General features: G+C 36.1%; 1 pseudogene; it reads right to left on the bottom strand.

Annotated features, from left to right (window-relative positions):
- Positions 1-894: 894 nt before the first annotated feature.
- Positions 895-3,156, bottom strand: LOC104876493 (annotated as a pseudogene).
- Positions 3,157-6,901: the final 3,745 nt, after the last annotated feature.

Here is a 6,901-nt window from a genome sequence, read left to right as displayed (position 1 = left end):
GTACTGTAAAACATGACCTGAGAAAGCGGAAAAAAAATACTCAATAAAAAGACAAACAAATTATACCAAATTATATCCAATTTAATGGTTTAAAGGTCAACCTTTCATTCTAATCTTTGACATTTTGAAACCTTTCCTTTGCCACTTATTAGGTGTGGAGAACTTGGTATATTATTTATTTAAGAGGCAATGTAAAAATGCAAGGTAATTTCAAATGCCAAATAATCATAAAATTACTGAATTGTACAAAACTCTAATCCAAGTAACTCACAGAATCTATATTTTGAAATAATTTTGTTTACTATTACAAGAAAAACAGTATTTATCTCCATGTGCCCAGACTATAATGAAACAGTGTGAATGACAACACAAAGAAATATACATTGAAGTCAATGAATGTTATTGTAGCGTACTACCATCTTTTTAACCAATGCTGACCTAAATTGAATGATTTCATAAATAATAACAATCAAGATGAATATTTTCTGAAATTAAGAGAAAGTGGATCTATTTATGTTTCATTTATTAAAGGGTAAAAAACTATTTTCATGAAATATGACTCATGACTACAAATGAAGCTAAAGAGGGACTGTGATCAGGGACAGGGATTTAGCTCAGGGGTTCCACCACCTGCCTCGCAAGCACAAAGTCCCAAGTTCAATCCCTCATGCCCTCCAAAAAGAGTAATTATGATCAGAATATCATAATAAGATGCCATCAACTTTTTATTTTAAGTTTTTAATGAAATGATCTTATAATATTATTATTAGAAGCCAAGAGAAACAGCATGAAAATGTAAGAAGAAAACCTCAATATTTTTGTTTAAATGTTATTATTGTTTTTTGGAAGCAGGTATTTCTAGTCACTGACCAAGTAAACATCATGGTAGATACCTTAGTTCATCCTTCTAATATGCCTGCTGATCTGGTCTTCCCTATTTCTAGCATCTCCACCTTCCACAAAATGGGTGGCCTTTTTCTTCATTCCTCCTCGTGAAGAAGATAGTCTGAAGGTCCACAGGAAGTTATTTGCCACTTTGAAGCATTTTCCAACAGTATAGATCTCATGAATGAGATCCTCCACGCAAATGATGCCGTGTTTACCAAGTGATGGAGGCATCAGTCCATTGTCAGTCAAGGCGATTCGCTTCTTACTGATTTTGCCATAGCCACGCTTGTATATTCGCTCATTTACTGACTTCAGATTTGGGTACCCCCATACAATATATGATTCCACAATTCTCAGCATGTTAATTGAAGCCTTGTTAAGCTTAACAAAGGTACCTTTGAAGATTTGGTGGAGGCGACGAAGCTGCAACATCTTGTGGACCTTTGTACTCACACCACTGATACCCCTGATCAGGATGACAAGTGACAATTTGGGTTCTGCAGGTACACAGACGTTGCCAGCCTTTCTTGCCATCCTAGCCATTCAAATCTCAGTTTTATACGTCTGTCCTTATGTTAGTGCCTGACTTGTTCATAGATGAGCTTCCTCCTTGCCTTTCGAAGCATTTTGGGGGCAAACTTTTTTCTCAGGTGCTTTACATTCAGCTCTGTGAAACGTCTTCGCTTTTTCCTAAGAGTTTCTGGCACAGATGGAACCTTCTTTTTCTTCTCTTTGACAACCTCCATGGCTCCAGCTAGAAAAGAGCACTCAAATGTCATTTTAACAACACAAATTAAATGCTGAGGAAGCACGATATCCATGATAGAAAAGATAGGATAGCATGAATGAAAATGTCCACAAATAAAGCAGTGTTTCCACTGTAGTAAATATGCTGCAAGGAAAAGTATAAGGTTAGATTAGGTAACAAGAAAATCTTTACAAGAATCAAATTAAATTGCTATATATTCCCACAATCTCGCTACTACATCCAAAGGAAATGAAAGCAGCATGCTGAAGACACATCTATATCTTCATACTTATGGTAGACTATGCACAGTAGCCAAGAAATGCAACCAATATAAGCATCCACTAACTGATGAATGGATAAATAAAGTATGTTAATATACAAAACAGATTCCTACTAATCCATTCAAAAAATGAAATACTGTTATATGCAACAGGGCAAATGCACCTGACAGTTTACTAAGTTAAGTGAAATAAAACCACCAAAAGACTAATGGTATGTGACCTTGCTCATGTGGAATCTAAAAATGTGATCTCCTAGAAAATAGGAGAAGAATGCAGGTTACTAAAGGCGTAGGACAGTAGCAGAGAGAGAGAGTGATAGAGAAAGTTAATGAAAAGATTCTAAGTTATATTTATAGAAGAAATAAATTCTAATATTCTATTGCACAGAAGAATGACTTCAGATAATGGCAATGCGCTGCATACTTCAGAAACTCTAGAAGGATTCGTTATTTTGACCACAAAAACATAATGAATGTTTGAGGAGATAGATATGTTTACTTTCTTTGAAGATTGAAATATACATACACCACATGATACCCTATATGCAGAACTTTGTGTTGATTTAAAAAAATGCATAAAGTAAAATACAATTTTAAAATTTGAAATAAAATTCAGTAATGTTAAATATAAATGATTTAAAAGGATAAGTATACACGATAATAAAAAGACAATGAAAAACATTTCAAAATATTTTTAAAGTACTTTGACCATACACATTATGTTTCTTTACACACAATAAAAACTCAAGAAGCTTTCAAGATGGCCCAATAAAGCACTCAGAATTTTCCTCCTTCTCCAAAAAGGGTGATTAAAACAGCAAATGAACACCTGCATTTCTATGCAAGTGGCCAAGTGAGCACACTGGAAATTGTCAAGCATGAAACATGACCCCTGTGAGCTAAAAACGTGGAAAGGCAGCATAAAGCGAGGAACAAAGTACATCAGCACTCATGACCCCAGCTCCCTAGCCAGGGGACTCCCCACTGAAAGAGAAACAAAAATAAAGGCCCAGCAGACCTGATCACAACAGATGCCAGGAACACTCACCACAGGAGACTCCTCGGTTGGCTGAGGAATGGAGCCCACATATGGAGCTATAGAGAGTCTGCACAGTAGACTGGCTTCTGAGAAGGAACTTCAGTGATGTAGATCTAAGTAATTCAGAGAGTAGAAATAGGCCAAATCCTCCAAACTCTATACCAAAGAGAAAACAAAAAACCCTTGAAACTAAAGCAAACAAACAAAATAATCTACCTATAGAGAAAAGGAATAATCATTGCAGCATACTTCTATCAAGAAACCCCAAGCAAGAAGAGTGGAATAAAATATTTTAAATTGGGAAGTAAAAATAAAGAAGATGCAATCTAGATGTCTACCTCTAAAACATTAATCTTCCAAAATGAAGGTTACATAAAACTTAGGCAGGCAGAAATAAAATGTATTTCCAGCACATGTGTCTCTAGAAATAAGTGTAATTCTTCACGGAGAAAGAGAAAGATGTGGGTTGAAAAGTAGGATCTACATAATGAAAGAAAAGACATCAAGGAGTAAAAAATGAAGATACATTAAAATATTTAATGTTAATTTATTCTTAGTTGATCTGAAAGAACACTATTTTGTTTCACGTAATAATTACTTGTGTATTAGGTGACCGTAGCACATGGAGAAGTGAGGTGAACAACAGCAATGCCCTGACATAAAGAAAGAAAGAACCAGAAGTAGTTCGATATAATTGCATTACAGGGAAAGTGGCATGGCGCCACCTGAAGGTGAATTGAAATGAATTATAATGTAGAACGAAGAGTCTAGAGAAGTGAAAAATAGAAAACAGGCAATTAAATAGTAAATGGGCAGTAGAAGAATAGAAAATGAGGGGGAAAAGGAAACAATTACCAAGTTCACTGGCTATGGAAAATGTATAATCACAATAAATACTAATCCACCTATATTAATAATTACCTTAAATGTGAATGTTCTAAGTGCACAGAATAAATTGTACATCATATCAAAATAGATATAAAAAGAGACAATTCAGTGCTCCATATAAACATTTCAGAAGTAAAGATTTAGGTATGTTGAAAGTAAGGGATAAAGAAGATGTGGTTTTTCTATAAAATGGAATACTACTCAGCCATAAAGAATGAGAATCTAGTCATTCATGGGAAAATTGATGCATATTGAGGATATGCTTCTAAGTGAAATAAATAAGTCTCACATGTGTAAATACCAAATAGTTTCTCTGGTGTGAAAAACTATAATTGTACATAAGATCCTAATGGTATAACTGACAATGTGAAATAGGAAGAAAAGAGCTAAAGGTGTAGGGGAAAGGAAATAAGGGAAAAGAAAAAAAAACATGAGAAAATGAAAAAATGGAAATAAAATATTTCTAAATAGAGAAGGGTGGAAGGTGAGAAAGGAGGGCAAGGGTATGGGGAAAAGAGAGAACCAAGACCTGTCATGTAACGGTGCAAGATCCCAATGATGAATATAACTGTACTGTATACCTAAAATGTACCAATAAAATCAATGAGGGAAAAAAAGGTGAAGGAAGATGAAAAAATATTACAAAGTAAACAGTAATTACAAAAGCTTGGATCTCATGATAATTTCAGAAAATGTAGAAATCAGGAAAGAGAAAATTATCTGGAGGATGTACATAATGGTAATGGAGTCAATCTCCATGAAGATACCATGACCCTAAACATGGACTGTGCTTATAAACAGTCAAAATACGGGAGGAACCATTAATAGAACTGAAGCGAAAGCTAGAAAATGTGTTTTTACAGTGGGAGAGGTCTATATGCCTCACTTATCTGTATGTCAAGTTCTTTTCCCCTACTTGGGAAGTTTTCTGCCCTTACTTCTGTGAACAGTTTTGTTTTTAATGTCATCTGCACTCTCTTCTGTCTCTTCATTGACTCCAAACAGTTTTACGTTATTCTTCTTTGCACTTCCTCACAGTGGCTGGGTTGATTTCTTATGATCCCTTACTATTTTAAAGAAATGTTTCTTTTCTGGCCACTGATTGCAATCCTTTTCTGCACCTCAAATTCTATCCTCAGATTGGCTTATTCTTCTGCATAAACTTTCAATGGAGTTTTTAATCTTCTAGACATCCATTTGCATCATTTTTATGGATTCTATTTGTTTTCTTTTTTTTTTTTTGAGACAGGGCCTCACTATGTAGTTGAGACTGACCTGGAACTCACTAGGTAGCTCAGGCTGGTCTCGAACTCAGTGATCCTCCTGCCTCAGCCTCCGCAGTGCTGGGATTACAGGAGTGTGCCACCACGCCCGGCTGGATTATATTTATTTTCTATGTTGGGATTCCTTTGTGTTCCTAAGATCATCTATTTTTATCTCTGTCCACTCTGGAGTTATTAATAATTTCTTGTACTATGGGCACAATTTCTGCTGCTTTCTGAGAAATTATTTCTGATTCATTTTTTCTAGATCCTCTTGCATTGCATTCAGGGAGTCCACCTGGTTGTATATCAGATTGTTGCATCTTGATTCCTTTTGGTATTGTCTTGGGTGATCGGGAAGTCTGGTTTTGAGCCTTGTTTACATGGCTTCTCATTTCAACAGATTCAGCCTGCTGTGCCTTTGTTAAGGCAACTTTTTGCTCACGCAGTGGTGTTCAGCTCTCAGCAAGTCACTGAGCGGCCTTTTCTCTGCTGCTCACCAGTGCACCAATTCCCTGGGTTCAGAATGGTTGCCTTCTGGATGCCTGAGATGACCTGTTGTCTCAGTGGACTTCTGGCTGGGGTTTGTGCACACTTGGAATGGTATCTAGGCATGCCTCTGGCTAGGGCCTGCCTCCCTACGTAGCTGTTGTCTAGGAGGGCTTTTGGCTGGGCTTGTGCACCCCAGTTCCTGGTGTCTGAGCAGGCTTCTGGCTGTGGTCTATGTTCACTTACTGATGGTATCAGGGCAGGCCTGTCGCTAATACTTGTATGCCTGTGCAGCTCTTTTCCAAGTGGGGTTTGGCTTAGGCCTGTGAGCCCGAGTGGCTGGGGTCAGGGAGGGGCCTGGGCTGGGTCTTCCTACAGCTGTGCCATTCTGTTCCACACTGCTGCTTGCTAGGATCTTCACCCACTTGTTGATGATATTGGGACAGGCCTCAGGCTGTTGCTTGTGTGCCTGTGCAGCTCTTTTTTTTGCCTTACCATATTTTGCTTGGAAACAATTACTAAAGCCTATAAATAACACACCCACAGCCAATATCATACTGAATGAGAAAATGCTAAAAGATTCTCATCTAAGATCTGGAAGAATACAAGATTTCCAGTCTCAACACTAAAAGACCAATAGAACTAATAAATGAATTCAGTAAAACTGCAGGACATAAAGTCAATTTAAAAATATTCAGGAATTTTATACACTAATAAAAGATGGCTGAAAAAATCATAAGAAACATCTCAGGCATAATAGTTACCAAAAAAATAATACCCAGAAATATATTTATCCAAGGAAGTGAAAGATTTCTGCAATAAAGATTAAAAAGCTTTAGTAAAAAAACTGAAAACAATAGAAAAAATGGAAAGATGACCATGTTCATGTGTTGAAGGAATTAATATCGTTAAAATATACAAACTATCCAGGATTATGTGCAGAGTTAATAAAACTTAATTAATTAATTAATTAAAATACAAATGGCATTAAGTCAGATAGAGATTGCTAAAATCTGGAGGCAATGTAAGACAGAGGACTGTTGAATAACAGTTACTAAAGCATAGAAGGAGCAAGTTCTGATGACAAATGGCATTGTGGGTGACTATTCTGTTTTATTAAGCACTAGAAAGGAAAAGCTGGCAGCAATGATAGTGAGACAGAAAAATGAATGACATTTGTTTTATCAGTATATATTGCATACTTATATGGAATACAATTATTAGGCATTAATAAAATTTTTTAAATGCTTAAGGAAAGGGAAACATTAATTACCTCAATTTTATCATTACACAATGTATATATGCAT

The sequence above is a fragment of the Fukomys damarensis genome, unplaced genomic scaffold (assembly GCF_012274545.1).
Source record: "Fukomys damarensis isolate Sample0158 unplaced genomic scaffold, DMR_v1.0_HiC HiC_scaffold_15, whole genome shotgun sequence".
In the NCBI taxonomy this organism is placed as follows: Eukaryota; Metazoa; Chordata; class Mammalia; order Rodentia; family Bathyergidae; genus Fukomys; species Fukomys damarensis.
This window is presented reverse-complemented; position numbering and strand designations above follow the sequence as displayed.